Here is a 20,758-nt window from a genome sequence, read left to right as displayed (position 1 = left end):
GAGGAGGCCGTACGTTCTAAGCATCCAACTCTCCTTCATAGAAGGGCAACCCACCAAGGAGAACATCACATGATACTGGAAATGCGACTACACCAAGCCCTTCTAGCCGCACACCTGGTAAAATCTCTAACCGCAATTCCAATTTTACCCCTAATAAGCTTGTTGATGCATCCAGGTCCACTTCTAAGACCACTCATGAAACTCCTAAAACTAGGAGTAGAGATATCAAGGGCTTCAAGTGCCAATGGTTGGACATATTGATACGAACGGCACCAACCTTGTGATGCAACCCGTACAGAAAGGCTAGGATCTAGAAGGTTGGGACTCACGTTGATGACAAACGAACGCAGTGGAATCACCTAAACCCGGTGATCACGCGGCCAACGAACCAGGTATTGTAGAAGACGCCGCAATCTGGCGCGGTCCTAGATTGATAAGTCAATGGTATGCCAAAGAAATGAATCTAAAATACTCAAGGATGCTTCAATGAAGCTTTGAGAGAATTCTCAAGTGTTTTTATTAATCATCATAAAACTGAATGTAAACAATGACTTAAGGCAATTTGCAGCCGTGACTATGACCTTGTAAAGCTTGGAAAAACTTGAAGGAAATCCGGCCAGCCATTGGGCTTCTCTTTTGGCTGGCACTAGCCCAACAACATACATTGGAGTATGTTGTGGAAAAATCCAAGGAAATCCGTATCTTGTTTCCTTGATTACTCTTGGGGAAAAGCTTGGTGACAATTGTAGGATCTTTGCGGCATTTCTCGACTGCCCAATCCGACGGGTAAGGAATTTTTGGTAAGATCATTGGAGTATTTTGAGTGGAAAAATGAGTGAGAGTGAAAACACTAAGGGAGTGAATTGAGATTATATTTGTCCTATTTTCTTGTTCACTAACCTTTTACAGGACCAAACGACAGTCATGGAGCAAGCTCATCCGACCACTGACTACTCATTGATGTTCACCGCCATGAAAAACGAGCTAAAGCGGATTAGTGAGCAACAAATGGCGGAGAGGCACAACCGCTTAGACGAGCTATCCAAGAGCTTCACAAGGGGCTCTCGTTCTCGATCTCGCAACCGAAATAACCATGGCACCAAAGGAGCAAACTATGAGGCGTACTCTCGGCTGGTGAAGATGTGGAAATAGCCGAGAGGCCTAAAAGGGACACGTCTAAGAACGAGCTGAAGGGACGTAAAATTCAAGTCTGCACGTTCCAAGGCAAAATTGACCCTGAGGCTTAGTTGGAATGGGAAGGCCGCATCGAGATGGTCGTCGATTGCTATGAGTTTATCGAGGAACAAAAGGTGAAGGTTGCCACGGTTGAGTTCACCGACTACGCGCTAGTTTGGTGGGACCACCAAGTCAGGACTAATCGGAGGCGAAATGGTGAACACAAGGCACTAATGCATAAGCGATTTGTTCCAAGCCACTACAACCGCGATCTCCACTCTCAGTTTCAAACCCTCACTCAAGGCAACATGAGGGTGGAGGACTATTTCAAGGAGATCAAGATGGCCATGATGAGGGAGAACATTCAAGAAGATAGTGAGGCTACCATGGCAAGGTTCCTTAGAGGTCTCAACCCCGACCTTCAAGAAGCCTTGGAGCTCCAACATTACTTGGATATGCATGATCTTCTTGAACTAGCCATCAAGGCTGAGAAGGGGAAGAAATTGAGGCGAGGAGACCGTATCTTCCAAGCTTCCAACTCGCCTTCATGGAAGGGCAACCCACCAAGGAGAATCTCACATGATACAGGAAATGCGACTACACCAAGCCCTTCTAGCCTCACACCTGGAAATTTCTCTAACTGCAATTCCATTTTTACCCCTAACAAGCTTGTTGATGCATCCAGGTCCACTTCTAAGACCCCTCATGAAACTCCTAAAACTAGGAATAGAGATATCAAGGGCTTCAAGTGCCATTGGTTTGGACATATTGACACGAACGGCACCAATCTTGTGATGCGACCCCTACAGAAAGGCTAGGATCTAGAAGGTTAGGACTCACGTTGATGACAAACGAACGCAACGGAATCACCTAAACCCGTTGATCACGTGGCCAACGAACCTAGTATTGTAGAAGACGCCACAATCTGGCGCGGTTCTAGATTGATAAGTCAATGGTATGACAAAGAAATGAATCTAAAATACTCAAGGATGCTTCAATGAAGCTTTGAGAGAATTCTCAAGTGTTTTTATTAATCATCATAAAACTGAATGTAAACAATGACTTAAGGCTATTTGTAGCCGTGACTAAGACCTAGTAAAGCTTGGAAAAACTTGAAGTCCGGCCAGCCCTTGGGCTTCTCTTTTGGCCGGCACTAGCCCAACAACATACATTGGAGTATGTTGTGGAAAAATCCAAGGAAATCCGGGTCTTGTTTCCTTGATTACTCTTGTGGAAAAGCATGGTGACAATTGTTGGATCTTTGCGGCATTTCTCGACTACCCAATCCGACGGGTAAGGAATTTTTGGTAAGATCATTGGAGTATTTTGAGTGGGAAAACGAGGGAGAGTGAAAACACTCAGGGAGTGAAGTGAGATTATATTTGTCCTATTTTCTTGTTCACTAACCTTTTGCAGGACCAAACGACAGTCATGGAGCAAGCTCATCCGACCACTGACTACTCAATGATGTTCACCGCCATGAAAAACGAGCTTAAGCGGATTAGTGTGTAACAAATGGAGGAGAGGCACAACCGCTTTGACGAGCTCTCCAAGGGCTTCACAAGGGGCCCCCATTCTCGATCTCGCAACCGAAGTAACCATGGCACCAAAGGAGCAAACTATGAGGAGTACTCTCGGCAAGTGAAGATGTGGTAAGAGCCTAGAGGCCTAAAAGGGACACGTCTAAGAACGAGCTCAAGGGACTTAAAATTCAAGTCTCTACGTTACGAGGGAAAAGTGACCCTGAGGCTTAGTTGGAATGGGAAGGCCGCATCGAGATGGTCTTCGATTGCTATGAGTTTAGCGAGGAACAAAAGGTGAAGGTTGCCATTGTTGAGTTCACCGACTGCGCACTAGTTTGGTGGGACCAAGTCAGGACTAATTGGAGGCGAAATGGTAAACTCAAGGCACTAATGCATAAGCGGTTTGTTCCAAGCCACTACAACCGCGATCTCCACTCTCAGCTTCAAACCCTCACTCAAGGCAACATGAGTGTGGAGGACTACTCCAAGGAGATCAAGATGGCCATGATGAGGGCGAACATTCAAGAAGATAGTGTGGCTACCATGACAAGGTTCCTTAGAGGTCTCAACCCCGTCCTTCAAGAAGCCTTGGAGCTCCAACATTACTTGGACATGCATGATCTTCTTGAACTAGCCATCAAGGCCGAGAGGGGGAAGAAATTGAGGCGAGGAGGCCGTACGTTCTAAGCATCCAACTCTCCTTCATAGAAGGGCAACCCACCAAGGAGAACATCACATGATACTGGAAATGCGACTACACCAAGCCCTTCTAGCCGCACACCTGGTAAAATCTCTAACCGCAATTCCAATTTTACCCCTAATAAGCTTGTTGATGCATCCAGGTCCACTTCTAAGACCACTCATGAAACTCCTAAAACTAGGAGTAGAGATATCAAGGGCTTCAAGTGCCAATGGTTGGACATATTGATACGAACGGCACCAACCTTGTGATGCAACCCGTACAGAAAGGCTAGGATCTAGAAGGTTGGGACTCACGTTGATGACAAACGAACGCAGTGGAATCACCTAAACCCGGTGATCACGCGGCCAACGAACCAGGTATTGTAGAAGACGCCGCAATCTGGCGCGGTCCTAGATTGATAAGTCAATGGTATGCCAAAGAAATGAATCTAAAATACTCAAGGATGCTTCAATGAAGCTTTGAGAGAATTCTCAAGTGTTTTTATTAATCATCATAAAACTGAATGTAAACAATGACTTAAGGCAATTTGCAGCCGTGACTATGACCTTGTAAAGCTTGGAAAAACTTGAAGGAAATCCGGCCAGCCATTGGGCTTCTCTTTTGGCTGGCACTAGCCCAACAACATACATTGGAGTATGTTGTGGAAAAATCCAAGGAAATCCGTATCTTGTTTCCTTGATTACTCTTGGGGAAAAGCTTGGTGACAATTGTAGGATCTTTGCGGCATTTCTCGACTGCCCAATCCGACGGGTAAGGAATTTTTGGTAAGATCATTGGAGTATTTTGAGTGGAAAAATGAGTGAGAGTGAAAACACTAAGGGAGTGAATTGAGATTATATTTGTCCTATTTTCTTGTTCACTAACCTTTTACAGGACCAAACGACAGTCATGGAGCAAGCTCATCCGACCACTGACTACTCATTGATGTTCACCGCCATGAAAAACGAGCTAAAGCGGATTAGTGAGCAACAAATGGCGGAGAGGCACAACCGCTTAGACGAGCTATCCAAGAGCTTCACAAGGGGCTCTCGTTCTCGATCTCGCAACCGAAATAACCATGGCACCAAAGGAGCAAACTATGAGGCGTACTCTCGGCTGGTGAAGATGTGGAAATAGCCGAGAGGCCTAAAAGGGACACGTCTAAGAACGAGCTGAAGGGACGTAAAATTCAAGTCTGCACGTTCCAAGGCAAAATTGACCCTGAGGCTTAGTTGGAATGGGAAGGCCGCATCGAGATGGTCGTCGATTGCTATGAGTTTATCGAGGAACAAAAGGTGAAGGTTGCCACGGTTGAGTTCACCGACTACGCGCTAGTTTGGTGGGACCACCAAGTCAGGACTAATCGGAGGCGAAATGGTGAACACAAGGCACTAATGCATAAGCGATTTGTTCCAAGCCACTACAACCGCGATCTCCACTCTCAGTTTCAAACCCTCACTCAAGGCAACATGAGGGTGGAGGACTATTTCAAGGAGATCAAGATGGCCATGATGAGGGAGAACATTCAAGAAGATAGTGAGGCTACCATGGCAAGGTTCCTTAGAGGTCTCAACCCCGACCTTCAAGAAGCCTTGGAGCTCCAACATTACTTGGATATGCATGATCTTCTTGAACTAGCCATCAAGGCTGAGAAGGGGAAGAAATTGAGGCGAGGAGACCGTATCTTCCAAGCTTCCAAGTCGCCTTCATGGAAGGGCAACCCACCAAGGAGAATCTCACATGATACAGGAAATGCGACTACACCAAGCCCTTCTAGCCTCACACCTGGAAATTTCTCTAACTGCAATTCCATTTTTACCCCTAACAAGCTTGTTGATGCATCCAGGTCCACTTCTAAGACCCCTCATGAAACTCCTAAAACTAGGAATAGAGATATCAAGGGCTTCAAGTGCCATTGGTTTGGACATATTGACACGAACGGCACCAATCTTGTGATGCGACCCCTACAGAAAGGCTAGGATCTAGAAGGTTAGGACTCACGTTGATGACAAACGAACGCAACGGAATCACCTAAACCCGTTGATCACGTGGCCAACGAACCTAGTATTGTAGAAGACGCCACAATCTGGCGCGGTTCTAGATTGATAAGTCAATGGTATGACAAAGAAATGAATCTAAAATACTCAAGGATGCTTCAATGAAGCTTTGAGAGAATTCTCAAGTGTTTTTATTAATCATCATAAAACTGAATGTAAACAATGACTTAAGGCTATTTGTAGCCGTGACTAAGACCTAGTAAAGCTTGGAAAAACTTGAAGTCCGGCCAGCCCTTGGGCTTCTCTTTTGGCCGGCACTAGCCCAACAACATACATTGGAGTATGTTGTGGAAAAATCCAAGGAAATCCGGGTCTTGTTTCCTTGATTACTCTTGTGGAAAAGCATGGTGACAATTGTTGGATCTTTGCGGCATTTCTCGACTACCCAATCCGACGGGTAAGGAATTTTTGGTAAGATCATTGGAGTATTTTGAGTGGGAAAACGAGGGAGAGTGAAAACACTCAGGGAGTGAAGTGAGATTATATTTGTCCTATTTTCTTGTTCACTAACCTTTTGCAGGACCAAACGACAGTCATGGAGCAAGCTCATCCGACCACTGACTACTCAATGATGTTCACCGCCATGAAAAACGAGCTTAAGCGGATTAGTGTGTAACAAATGGAGGAGAGGCACAACCGCTTTGACGAGCTCTCCAAGGGCTTCACAAGGGGCCCCCATTCTCGATCTCGCAACCGAAGTAACCATGGCACCAAAGGAGCAAACTATGAGGAGTACTCTCGGCAAGTGAAGATGTGGTAAGAGCCTAGAGGCCTAAAAGGGACACGTCTAAGAACGAGCTCAAGGGACTTAAAATTCAAGTCTCTACGTTACGAGGGAAAAGTGACCCTGAGGCTTAGTTGGAATGGGAAGGCCGCATCGAGATGGTCTTCGATTGCTATGAGTTTAGCGAGGAACAAAAGGTGAAGGTTGCCATTGTTGAGTTCACCGACTGCGCACTAGTTTGGTGGGACCAAGTCAGGACTAATTGGAGGCGAAATGGTAAACTCAAGGCACTAATGCATAAGCGGTTTGTTCCAAGCCACTACAACCGCGATCTCCACTCTCAGCTTCAAACCCTCACTCAAGGCAACATGAGTGTGGAGGACTACTCCAAGGAGATCAAGATGGCCATGATGAGGGCGAACATTCAAGAAGATAGTGTGGCTACCATGACAAGGTTCCTTAGAGGTCTCAACCCCGTCCTTCAAGAAGCCTTGGAGCTCCAACATTACTTGGACATGCATGATCTTCTTGAACTAGCCATCAAGGCCGAGAGGGGGAAGAAATTGAGGCGAGGAGGCCGTACGTTCTAAGCATCCAACTCTCCTTCATAGAAGGGCAACCCACCAAGGAGAACATCACATGATACTGGAAATGCGACTACACCAAGCCCTTCTAGCCGCACACCTGGTAAAATCTCTAACCGCAATTCCAATTTTACCCCTAATAAGCTTGTTGATGCATCCAGGTCCACTTCTAAGACCACTCATGAAACTCCTAAAACTAGGAGTAGAGATATCAAGGGCTTCAAGTGCCAATGGTTGGACATATTGATACGAACGGCACCAACCTTGTGATGCAACCCGTACAGAAAGGCTAGGATCTAGAAGGTTGGGACTCACGTTGATGACAAACGAACGCAGTGGAATCACCTAAACCCGGTGATCACGCGGCCAACGAACCAGGTATTGTAGAAGACGCCGCAATCTGGCGCGGTCCTAGATTGATAAGTCAATGGTATGCCAAAGAAATGAATCTAAAATACTCAAGGATGCTTCAATGAAGCTTTGAGAGAATTCTCAAGTGTTTTTATTAATCATCATAAAACTGAATGTAAACAATGACTTAAGGCAATTTGCAGCCGTGACTATGACCTTGTAAAGCTTGGAAAAACTTGAAGGAAATCCGGCCAGCCATTGGGCTTCTCTTTTGGCTGGCACTAGCCCAACAACATACATTGGAGTATGTTGTGGAAAAATCCAAGGAAATCCGTATCTTGTTTCCTTGATTACTCTTGGGGAAAAGCTTGGTGACAATTGTAGGATCTTTGCGGCATTTCTCGACTGCCCAATCCGACGGGTAAGGAATTTTTGGTAAGATCATTGGAGTATTTTGAGTGGAAAAATGAGTGAGAGTGAAAACACTAAGGGAGTGAATTGAGATTATATTTGTCCTATTTTCTTGTTCACTAACCTTTTACAGGACCAAACGACAGTCATGGAGCAAGCTCATCCGACCACTGACTACTCATTGATGTTCACCGCCATGAAAAACGAGCTAAAGCGGATTAGTGAGCAACAAATGGCGGAGAGGCACAACCGCTTAGACGAGCTATCCAAGAGCTTCACAAGGGGCTCTCGTTCTCGATCTCGCAACCGAAATAACCATGGCACCAAAGGAGCAAACTATGAGGCGTACTCTCGGCTGGTGAAGATGTGGAAATAGCCGAGAGGCCTAAAAGGGACACGTCTAAGAACGAGCTGAAGGGACGTAAAATTCAAGTCTGCACGTTCCAAGGCAAAATTGACCCTGAGGCTTAGTTGGAATGGGAAGGCCGCATCGAGATGGTCGTCGATTGCTATGAGTTTATCGAGGAACAAAAGGTGAAGGTTGCCACGGTTGAGTTCACCGACTACGCGCTAGTTTGGTGGGACCACCAAGTCAGGACTAATCGGAGGCGAAATGGTGAACACAAGGCACTAATGCATAAGCGATTTGTTCCAAGCCACTACAACCGCGATCTCCACTCTCAGTTTCAAACCCTCACTCAAGGCAACATGAGGGTGGAGGACTATTTCAAGGAGATCAAGATGGCCATGATGAGGGAGAACATTCAAGAAGATAGTGAGGCTACCATGGCAAGGTTCCTTAGAGGTCTCAACCCCGACCTTCAAGAAGCCTTGGAGCTCCAACATTACTTGGATATGCATGATCTTCTTGAACTAGCCATCAAGGCTGAGAAGGGGAAGAAATTGAGGCGAGGAGACCGTATCTTCCAAGCTTCCAAGTCGCCTTCATGGAAGGGCAACCCACCAAGGAGAATCTCACATGATACAGGAAATGCGACTACACCAAGCCCTTCTAGCCTCACACCTGGAAATTTCTCTAACTGCAATTCCATTTTTACCCCTAACAAGCTTGTTGATGCATCCAGGTCCACTTCTAAGACCCCTCATGAAACTCCTAAAACTAGGAATAGAGATATCAAGGGCTTCAAGTGCCATTGGTTTGGACATATTGACACGAACGGCACCAATCTTGTGATGCGACCCCTACAGAAAGGCTAGGATCTAGAAGGTTAGGACTCACGTTGATGACAAACGAACGCAACGGAATCACCTAAACCCGTTGATCACGTGGCCAACGAACCTAGTATTGTAGAAGACGCCACAATCTGGCGCGGTTCTAGATTGATAAGTCAATGGTATGACAAAGAAATGAATCTAAAATACTCAAGGATGCTTCAATGAAGCTTTGAGAGAATTCTCAAGTGTTTTTATTAATCATCATAAAACTGAATGTAAACAATGACTTAAGGCTATTTGTAGCCGTGACTAAGACCTAGTAAAGCTTGGAAAAACTTGAAGTCCGGCCAGCCCTTGGGCTTCTCTTTTGGCCGGCACTAGCCCAACAACATACATTGGAGTATGTTGTGGAAAAATCCAAGGAAATCCGGGTCTTGTTTCCTTGATTACTCTTGTGGAAAAGCATGGTGACAATTGTTGGATCTTTGCGGCATTTCTCGACTACCCAATCCGACGGGTAAGGAATTTTTGGTAAGATCATTGGAGTATTTTGAGTGGGAAAACGAGGGAGAGTGAAAACACTCAGGGAGTGAAGTGAGATTATATTTGTCCTATTTTCTTGTTCACTAACCTTTTGCAGGACCAAACGACAGTCATGGAGCAAGCTCATCCGACCACTGACTACTCAATGATGTTCACCGCCATGAAAAACGAGCTTAAGCGGATTAGTGTGTAACAAATGGAGGAGAGGCACAACCGCTTTGACGAGCTCTCCAAGGGCTTCACAAGGGGCCCCCATTCTCGATCTCGCAACCGAAGTAACCATGGCACCAAAGGAGCAAACTATGAGGAGTACTCTCGGCAAGTGAAGATGTGGTAAGAGCCTAGAGGCCTAAAAGGGACACGTCTAAGAACGAGCTCAAGGGACTTAAAATTCAAGTCTCTACGTTACGAGGGAAAAGTGACCCTGAGGCTTAGTTGGAATGGGAAGGCCGCATCGAGATGGTCTTCGATTGCTATGAGTTTAGCGAGGAACAAAAGGTGAAGGTTGCCATTGTTGAGTTCACCGACTGCGCACTAGTTTGGTGGGACCAAGTCAGGACTAATTGGAGGCGAAATGGTAAACTCAAGGCACTAATGCATAAGCGGTTTGTTCCAAGCCACTACAACCGCGATCTCCACTCTCAGCTTCAAACCCTCACTCAAGGCAACATGAGTGTGGAGGACTACTCCAAGGAGATCAAGATGGCCATGATGAGGGCGAACATTCAAGAAGATAGTGTGGCTACCATGACAAGGTTCCTTAGAGGTCTCAACCCCGTCCTTCAAGAAGCCTTGGAGCTCCAACATTACTTGGACATGCATGATCTTCTTGAACTAGCCATCAAGGCCGAGAGGGGGAAGAAATTGAGGCGAGGAGGCCGTACGTTCTAAGCATCCAACTCTCCTTCATAGAAGGGCAACCCACCAAGGAGAACATCACATGATACTGGAAATGCGACTACACCAAGCCCTTCTAGCCGCACACCTGGTAAAATCTCTAACCGCAATTCCAATTTTACCCCTAATAAGCTTGTTGATGCATCCAGGTCCACTTCTAAGACCACTCATGAAACTCCTAAAACTAGGAGTAGAGATATCAAGGGCTTCAAGTGCCAATGGTTGGACATATTGATACGAACGGCACCAACCTTGTGATGCAACCCGTACAGAAAGGCTAGGATCTAGAAGGTTGGGACTCACGTTGATGACAAACGAACGCAGTGGAATCACCTAAACCCGGTGATCACGCGGCCAACGAACCAGGTATTGTAGAAGACGCCGCAATCTGGCGCGGTCCTAGATTGATAAGTCAATGGTATGCCAAAGAAATGAATCTAAAATACTCAAGGATGCTTCAATGAAGCTTTGAGAGAATTCTCAAGTGTTTTTATTAATCATCATAAAACTGAATGTAAACAATGACTTAAGGCAATTTGCAGCCGTGACTATGACCTTGTAAAGCTTGGAAAAACTTGAAGGAAATCCGGCCAGCCATTGGGCTTCTCTTTTGGCTGGCACTAGCCCAACAACATACATTGGAGTATGTTGTGGAAAAATCCAAGGAAATCCGTATCTTGTTTCCTTGATTACTCTTGGGGAAAAGCTTGGTGACAATTGTAGGATCTTTGCGGCATTTCTCGACTGCCCAATCCGACGGGTAAGGAATTTTTGGTAAGATCATTGGAGTATTTTGAGTGGAAAAATGAGTGAGAGTGAAAACACTAAGGGAGTGAATTGAGATTATATTTGTCCTATTTTCTTGTTCACTAACCTTTTACAGGACCAAACGACAGTCATGGAGCAAGCTCATCCGACCACTGACTACTCATTGATGTTCACCGCCATGAAAAACGAGCTAAAGCGGATTAGTGAGCAACAAATGGCGGAGAGGCACAACCGCTTAGACGAGCTATCCAAGAGCTTCACAAGGGGCTCTCGTTCTCGATCTCGCAACCGAAATAACCATGGCACCAAAGGAGCAAACTATGAGGCGTACTCTCGGCTGGTGAAGATGTGGAAATAGCCGAGAGGCCTAAAAGGGACACGTCTAAGAACGAGCTGAAGGGACGTAAAATTCAAGTCTGCACGTTCCAAGGCAAAATTGACCCTGAGGCTTAGTTGGAATGGGAAGGCCGCATCGAGATGGTCGTCGATTGCTATGAGTTTATCGAGGAACAAAAGGTGAAGGTTGCCACGGTTGAGTTCACCGACTACGCGCTAGTTTGGTGGGACCACCAAGTCAGGACTAATCGGAGGCGAAATGGTGAACACAAGGCACTAATGCATAAGCGATTTGTTCCAAGCCACTACAACCGCGATCTCCACTCTCAGTTTCAAACCCTCACTCAAGGCAACATGAGGGTGGAGGACTATTTCAAGGAGATCAAGATGGCCATGATGAGGGAGAACATTCAAGAAGATAGTGAGGCTACCATGGCAAGGTTCCTTAGAGGTCTCAACCCCGACCTTCAAGAAGCCTTGGAGCTCCAACATTACTTGGATATGCATGATCTTCTTGAACTAGCCATCAAGGCTGAGAAGGGGAAGAAATTGAGGCGAGGAGACCGTATCTTCCAAGCTTCCAAGTCGCCTTCATGGAAGGGCAACCCACCAAGGAGAATCTCACATGATACAGGAAATGCGACTACACCAAGCCCTTCTAGCCTCACACCTGGAAATTTCTCTAACTGCAATTCCATTTTTACCCCTAACAAGCTTGTTGATGCATCCAGGTCCACTTCTAAGACCCCTCATGAAACTCCTAAAACTAGGAATAGAGATATCAAGGGCTTCAAGTGCCATTGGTTTGGACATATTGACACGAACGGCACCAATCTTGTGATGCGACCCCTACAGAAAGGCTAGGATCTAGAAGGTTAGGACTCACGTTGATGACAAACGAACGCAACGGAATCACCTAAACCCGTTGATCACGTGGCCAACGAACCTAGTATTGTAGAAGACGCCACAATCTGGCGCGGTTCTAGATTGATAAGTCAATGGTATGACAAAGAAATGAATCTAAAATACTCAAGGATGCTTCAATGAAGCTTTGAGAGAATTCTCAAGTGTTTTTATTAATCATCATAAAACTGAATGTAAACAATGACTTAAGGCTATTTGTAGCCGTGACTAAGACCTAGTAAAGCTTGGAAAAACTTGAAGTCCGGCCAGCCCTTGGGCTTCTCTTTTGGCCGGCACTAGCCCAACAACATACATTGGAGTATGTTGTGGAAAAATCCAAGGAAATCCGGGTCTTGTTTCCTTGATTACTCTTGTGGAAAAGCATGGTGACAATTGTTGGATCTTTGCGGCATTTCTCGACTACCCAATCCGACGGGTAAGGAATTTTTGGTAAGATCATTGGAGTATTTTGAGTGGGAAAACGAGGGAGAGTGAAAACACTCAGGGAGTGAAGTGAGATTATATTTGTCCTATTTTCTTGTTCACTAACCTTTTGCAGGACCAAACGACAGTCATGGAGCAAGCTCATCCGACCACTGACTACTCAATGATGTTCACCGCCATGAAAAACGAGCTTAAGCGGATTAGTGTGTAACAAATGGAGGAGAGGCACAACCGCTTTGACGAGCTCTCCAAGGGCTTCACAAGGGGCCCCCATTCTCGATCTCGCAACCGAAGTAACCATGGCACCAAAGGAGCAAACTATGAGGAGTACTCTCGGCAAGTGAAGATGTGGTAAGAGCCTAGAGGCCTAAAAGGGACACGTCTAAGAACGAGCTCAAGGGACTTAAAATTCAAGTCTCTACGTTACGAGGGAAAAGTGACCCTGAGGCTTAGTTGGAATGGGAAGGCCGCATCGAGATGGTCTTCGATTGCTATGAGTTTAGCGAGGAACAAAAGGTGAAGGTTGCCATTGTTGAGTTCACCGACTGCGCACTAGTTTGGTGGGACCAAGTCAGGACTAATTGGAGGCGAAATGGTAAACTCAAGGCACTAATGCATAAGCGGTTTGTTCCAAGCCACTACAACCGCGATCTCCACTCTCAGCTTCAAACCCTCACTCAAGGCAACATGAGTGTGGAGGACTACTCCAAGGAGATCAAGATGGCCATGATGAGGGCGAACATTCAAGAAGATAGTGTGGCTACCATGACAAGGTTCCTTAGAGGTCTCAACCCCGTCCTTCAAGAAGCCTTGGAGCTCCAACATTACTTGGACATGCATGATCTTCTTGAACTAGCCATCAAGGCCGAGAGGGGGAAGAAATTGAGGCGAGGAGGCCGTACGTTCTAAGCATCCAACTCTCCTTCATAGAAGGGCAACCCACCAAGGAGAACATCACATGATACTGGAAATGCGACTACACCGAGCCCTTCTAGCCGCACACCTGGTAAAATCTCTAACCGCAATTCCAATTTTACCCCTAATAAGCTTGTTGATGCATCCAGGTCCACTTCTAAGACCACTCATGAAACTCCTAAAACTAGGAGTAGAGATATCAAGGGCTTCAAGTGCCAATGGTTGGACATATTGATACGAACGGCACCAACCTTGTGATGCAACCCGTACAGAAAGGCTAGGATCTAGAAGGTTGGGACTCACGTTGATGACAAACGAACGCAGTGGAATCACCTAAACCCGGTGATCACGCGGCCAACGAACCAGGTATTGTAGAAGACGCCGCAATCTGGCGCGGTCCTAGATTGATAAGTCAATGGTATGCCAAAGAAATGAATCTAAAATACTCAAGGATGCTTCAATGAAGCTTTGAGAGAATTCTCAAGTGTTTTTATTAATCATCATAAAACTGAATGTAAACAATGACTTAAGGCAATTTGCAGCCGTGACTATGACCTTGTAAAGCTTGGAAAAACTTGAAGGAAATCCGGCCAGCCATTGGGCTTCTCTTTTGGCTGGCACTAGCCCAACAACATACATTGGAGTATGTTGTGGAAAAATCCAAGGAAATCCGTATCTTGTTTCCTTGATTACTCTTGGGGAAAAGCTTGGTGACAATTGTAGGATCTTTGCGGCATTTCTCGACTGCCCAATCCGACGGGTAAGGAATTTTTGGTAAGATCATTGGAGTATTTTGAGTGGAAAAATGAGTGAGAGTGAAAACACTAAGGGAGTGAATTGAGATTATATTTGTCCTATTTTCTTGTTCACTAACCTTTTACAGGACCAAACGACAGTCATGGAGCAAGCTCATCCGACCACTGACTACTCATTGATGTTCACCGCCATGAAAAACGAGCTAAAGCGGATTAGTGAGCAACAAATGGCGGAGAGGCACAACCGCTTAGACGAGCTATCCAAGAGCTTCACAAGGGGCTCTCGTTCTCGATCTCGCAACCGAAATAACCATGGCACCAAAGGAGCAAACTATGAGGCGTACTCTCGGCTGGTGAAGATGTGGAAATAGCCGAGAGGCCTAAAAGGGACACGTCTAAGAACGAGCTGAAGGGACGTAAAATTCAAGTCTGCACGTTCCAAGGCAAAATTGACCCTGAGGCTTAGTTGGAATGGGAAGGCCGCATCGAGATGGTCGTCGATTGCTATGAGTTTATCGAGGAACAAAAGGTGAAGGTTGCCACGGTTGAGTTCACCGACTACGCGCTAGTTTGGTGGGACCACCAAGTCAGGACTAATCGGAGGCGAAATGGTGAACACAAGGCACTAATGCATAAGCGATTTGTTCCAAGCCACTACAACCGCGATCTCCACTCTCAGTTTCAAACCCTCACTCAAGGCAACATGAGGGTGGAGGACTATTTCAAGGAGATCAAGATGGCCATGATGAGGGAGAACATTCAAGAAGATAGTGAGGCTACCATGGCAAGGTTCCTTAGAGGTCTCAACCCCGACCTTCAAGAAGCCTTGGAGCTCCAACATTACTTGGATATGCATGATCTTCTTGAACTAGCCATCAAGGCTGAGAAGGGGAAGAAATTGAGGCGAGGAGACCGTATCTTCCAAGCTTCCAAGTCGCCTTCATGGAAGGGCAACCCACCAAGGAGAATCTCACATGATACAGGAAATGCGACTACACCAAGCCCTTCTAGCCTCACACCTGGAAATTTCTCTAACTGCAATTCCATTTTTACCCCTAACAAGCTTGTTGATGCATCCAGGTCCACTTCTAAGACCCCTCATGAAACTCCTAAAACTAGGAATAGAGATATCAAGGGCTTCAAGTGCCATTGGTTTGGACATATTGACACGAACGGCACCAATCTTGTGATGCGACCCCTACAGAAAGGCTAGGATCTAGAAGGTTAGGACTCACGTTGATGACAAACGAACGCAACGGAATCACCTAAACCCGTTGATCACGTGGCCAACGAACCTAGTATTGTAGAAGACGCCACAATCTGGCGCGGTTCTAGATTGATAAGTCAATGGTATGACAAAGAAATGAATCTAAAATACTCAAGGATGCTTCAATGAAGCTTTGAGAGAATTCTCAAGTGTTTTTATTAATCATCATAAAACTGAATGTAAACAATGACTTAAGGCTATTTGTAGCCGTGACTAAGACCTAGTAAAGCTTGGAAAAACTTGAAGTCCGGCCAGCCCTTGGGCTTCTCTTTTGGCCGGCACTAGCCCAACAACATACATTGGAGTATGTTGTGGAAAAATCCAAGGAAATCCGGGTCTTGTTTCCTTGATTACTCTTGTGGAAAAGCATGGTGACAATTGTTGGATCTTTGCGGCATTTCTCGACTACCCAATCCGACGGGTAAGGAATTTTTGGTAAGATCATTGGAGTATTTTGAGTGGGAAAACGAGGGAGAGTGAAAACACTCAGGGAGTGAAGTGAGATTATATTTGTCCTATTTTCTTGTTCACTAACCTTTTGCAGGACCAAACGACAGTCATGGAGCAAGCTCATCCGACCACTGACTACTCAATGATGTTCACCGCCATGAAAAACGAGCTTAAGCGGATTAGTGTGTAACAAATGGAGGAGAGGCACAACCGCTTTGACGAGCTCTCCAAGGGCTTCACAAGGGGCCCCCATTCTCGATCTCGCAACCGAAGTAACCATGGCACCAAAGGAGCAAACTATGAGGAGTACTCTCGGCAAGTGAAGATGTGGTAAGAGCCTAGAGGCCTAAAAGGGACACGTCTAAGAACGAGCTCAAGGGACTTAAAATTCAAGTCTCTACGTTACGAGGGAAAAGTGACCCTGAGGCTTAGTTGGAATGGGAAGGCCGCATCGAGATGGTCTTCGATTGCTATGAGTTTAGCGAGGAACAAAAGGTGAAGGTTGCCATTGTTGAGTTCACCGACTGCGCACTAGTTTGGTGGGACCAAGTCAGGACTAATTGGAGGCGAAATGGTAAACTCAAGGCACTAATGCATAAGCGGTTTGTTCCAAGCCACTACAACCGCGATCTCCACTCTCAGCTTCAAACCCTCACTCAAGGCAACATGAGTGTGGAGGACTACTCCAAGGAGATCAAGATGGCCATGATGAGGGCGAACATTCAAGAAGATAGTGTGGCTACCATGACAAGGTTCCTTAGAGGTCTCAACCCCGTCCTTCAAGAAGCCTTGGAGCTCCAACATTACTTGGACATGCATGATCTTCTTGAACTAGCCATCAAGGCCGAGAGGGGGAAGAAATTGAGGCGAGGAGGCCGTACCTTCTAAGCATCCAACTCTCCTTCATAGAAGGGCAACCCACCAAGGAGAACATCACATGATACTGGAAATGCGACTACACCGAGCCCTTCTAGCCGCACACCTGGTAAAATCTCTAACCGCAATTCCAATTTTACCCCTAATAAGCTTGTTGATGCATCCAGGTCCACTTCTAAGACCACTCATGAAACTCCTAAAACTAGGAGTAGAGATATCAAGGGCTTCAAGTGCCAATGGTTGGACATATTGATACGAACGGCACCAACCTTGTGATGCAACCCGTACAGAAAGGCTAGGATCTAGAAGGTTGGGACTCACGTTGATGACAAACGAACGCAGTGGAATCACCTAAACCCGGTGATCACGCGGCCAACGAACCAGGTATTGTAGAAGACGCCGCAATCTGGCGCGGTCCTAGATTGATAAGTCAATGGTATGCCAAAGAAATGAATCTAAAATACTCAAGGATGCTTCAATGAAGCTTTGAGAGAATTCTCAAGTGTTTTTATTAATCATCATAAAACTGAATGTAAACAATGACTTAAGGCAATTTGCAGCCGTGACTATGACCTTGTAAAGCTTGGAAAAACTTGAAGGAAATCCGGCCAGCCATTGTGCTTCTCTTTTGGCTGGCACTAGCCCAACAACATACATTGGAGTATGTTGTGGAAAAATCCAAGGAAATCCGTATCTTGTTTCCTTGATTACTCTTGGGGAAAAGCTTGGTGACAATTAAGATCATTGGAGTATTTTGAGTGCAAAAATGAGTGAGAGTGAAAACACTAAGGGAGTGAATTGAGATTATATTTGTCCTATTTTCTTGTTCACTAACCTTTTTACAGGACCAAACGACAGTCATGGAGCAAGCTCATCCGACCACTGACTACTCATTGATGTTCACCGCCATGAAAAACGAGGTAAAGCGGATTAGTGAGCAACAAATGGCGGAGAGGCACAACCGCTTAGACGAGCTATCCAAGAGCTTCACAAGGGGCTCTCGTTCTCGATCTCGCAACCGAAATAACCATGGCACCAAAGGAGCAAACTATGAGGAGTACTCTCGGCTGGTGAAGATGTGGAAATAGCCGAGAGGCCTAAAAGGGACACGTCTAAGAACGAGCTGAAGGGACGTAAAATTCAAGTCTGCACGTTCCAAGGCAAAATTGACCCTGAGGCTTAGTTGGAATGGGAAGGCCGCATCGAGATGGTCGTCGATTGCTATGAGTTTATCGAGGAACAAAAGGTGAAGGTTGCCACGGTTGAGTTCACCGACTACGCACTAGTTTGGTGGGACCACCAAGTCAGGACTAATCGGAGGCGAAATGGTGAACACAAGGCACTAATGCATAAGCGATTTGTTCCAAGCCACTACAACCGCGATCTCCACTCTCAGTTTCAAACCCTCACTCAAGGCAACATGAGGGTGGAGGACTATTTCAAGGAGATCAAGATGGCCATGATGAGGGCGAACATTCAAGAAGATAGTGAGGCTACCATGGCAAGGTTCCTTAGAGGTCTCAACCCCGACCTTCAAGAAGCCTTGGAGCTCCAACATTACTTGGATATGCATGATCTTCTTGAACTAGCCATCAAGGCTGAGAAGGGGAAGAAATTGAGGCGAGGAGACCGTATCTTCCAAGCTTCCAACTCGCCTTCATGGAAGGGCAACCCACCAAGGAGAATCTCACATGATACAGGAAATGCGACTACACCAAGCCCTTCTAGCCTCACACCTGGAAATTTCTCTAACTGCAATTCCATTTTTACCCCTAACAAGCTTGTTGATGCATCCAGGTCCACTTCTAAGACCCCTCATGAAACTCCTAAAACTAGGAATAGAGATATCAAGGGCTTCAAGTGCCATTGGTTTGGACATATTGACACGAACGGCACCAATCTTGTGATGCGACCCCTACAGAAAGGCTAGGATCTAGAAGGTTAGGACTCACGTTGATGACAAACGAACGCAACGGAATCACCTAAACCCGTTGATCACGTGGCCAACGAACCTAGTATTGTAGAAGACGCCACAATCTGGCGCGGTTCTAGATTGATAAGTCAATGGTATGACAAAGAAATGAATCTAAAATACTCAAGGATGCTTCAATGAAGCTTTGAGAGAATTCTCAAGTGTTTTTATTAATCATCATAAAACTGAATGTAAACAATGACTTAAGGCTATTTGTAGCCGTGACTAAGACCTAGTAAAGCTTGGAAAAACTTGAAGTCCGGCCAGCCCTTGGGCTTCTCTTTTGGCCGGCACTAGCCCAACAACATACATTGGAGTATGTTGTGGAAAAATCCAAGGAAATCCGGGTCTTGTTTCCTTGATTACTCTTGTGGAAAAGCATGGTGACAATTGTTGGATCTTTGCGGCATTTCTCGACTACCCAATCCGACGGGTAAGGAATTTTTGGTAAGATCATTGGAGTATTTTGAGTGGGAAAACGAGGGAGAGTGAAAACACTCAGGGAGTGAAGTGAGATTATATTTGTCCTATTTTCTTGTTCACTAACCTTTTGCAGGACCAAACGACAGTCATGGAGCAAGCTCATCCGACCACTGACTACTCAATGATGTTCACCGCCATGAAAAACGAGCTTAAGCGGATTAGTGTGTAACAAATGGAGGAGAGGCACAACCGCTTTGACGAGCTCTCCAAGGGCTTCACAAGGGGCCCCCATTCTCGATCTCGCAACCGAAGTAACCATGGCACCAAAGGAGCAAACTATGAGGAGTACTCTCGGCAAGTGAAGATGTGGTAAGAGCCTAGAGGCCTAAAAGGGACACGTCTAAGAACGAGCTCAAGGGACTTAAAATTCAAGTCTCTACGTTACGAGGGAAAAGTGACCCTGAGGCTTAGTTGGAATGGGAAGGCCGCATCGAGATGGTCTTCGATTGCTATGAGTTTAGCGAGGAACAAAAGGTGAAGGTTGCCATTGTTGAGTTCACCGACTGCGCACTAGTTTGGTGGGACCAAGTCAGGACTAATTGGAGGCGAAATGGTAAACTCAAGGCACTAATGCATAAGCGGTTTGTTCCAAGCCACTACAACCGCGATCTCCACTCTCAGCTTCAAACCCTCACTCAAGGCAACATGAGTGTGGAGGACTACTCCAAGGAGATCAAGATGGCCATGATGAGGGCGAACATTCAAGATGATAGTGTGGCTACCATGACAAGGTTCCTTAGAGGTCTCAACCCCGTCCTTCAAGAAGCCTTGGAGCTCCAACATTACTTGGACATGCATGATCTTCTTGAACTAGCCATCAAGGCCGAGAGGGGGAAGAAATTGAGGCGAGGAGGCCGTACCTTCTAAGCATCCAACTCTCCTTCATAGAAGGGCAACCCACCAAGGAGAACATCACATGATACTGGAAATGCGACTACACCAAGCCCTTCTAGCCGCACACCTGGTAAAATCTCTAACCGCAATTCCAATTTTACCCCTAATAAGCTTGTTGATGCATCCAGGTCCACTTCTAAGACCACTCATGAAACTCCTAAAACTAGGAGTAGAGATATCAAGGGCTTCAAGTGCCAATGGTTGGACATATTGATACGAACGGCACCAACCTTGTGATGCAACCCGTACAGAAAGGCTAGGATCTAGAAGGTTGGGACTCACGTTGATGACAAACGAACGCAGTGGAATCACCTAAACCCGGTGATCACGCGGCCAACGAACCAGGTATTGTAGAAGACGCCGCAATCTGGCGCGGTCCTAGATTGATAAGTCAATGGTATGCCAAAGAAATGAATCTAAAATACTCAAGGATGCTTCAATGAAGCTTTGAGAGAATTCTCAAGTGTTTTTATTAATCATCATAAAACTGAATGTAAACAATGACTTAAGGCAATTTGCAGCCGTGACTATGACCTTGTAAAGCTTGGAAAAACTTGAAGGAAATCCGGCC

Source organism: Coffea arabica, chromosome 3e (genome assembly GCF_036785885.1).
Source record: "Coffea arabica cultivar ET-39 chromosome 3e, Coffea Arabica ET-39 HiFi, whole genome shotgun sequence".
In the NCBI taxonomy this organism is placed as follows: Eukaryota; Viridiplantae; Streptophyta; class Magnoliopsida; order Gentianales; family Rubiaceae; genus Coffea; species Coffea arabica.
Note: the sequence above shows the minus strand (reverse complement) of the source record.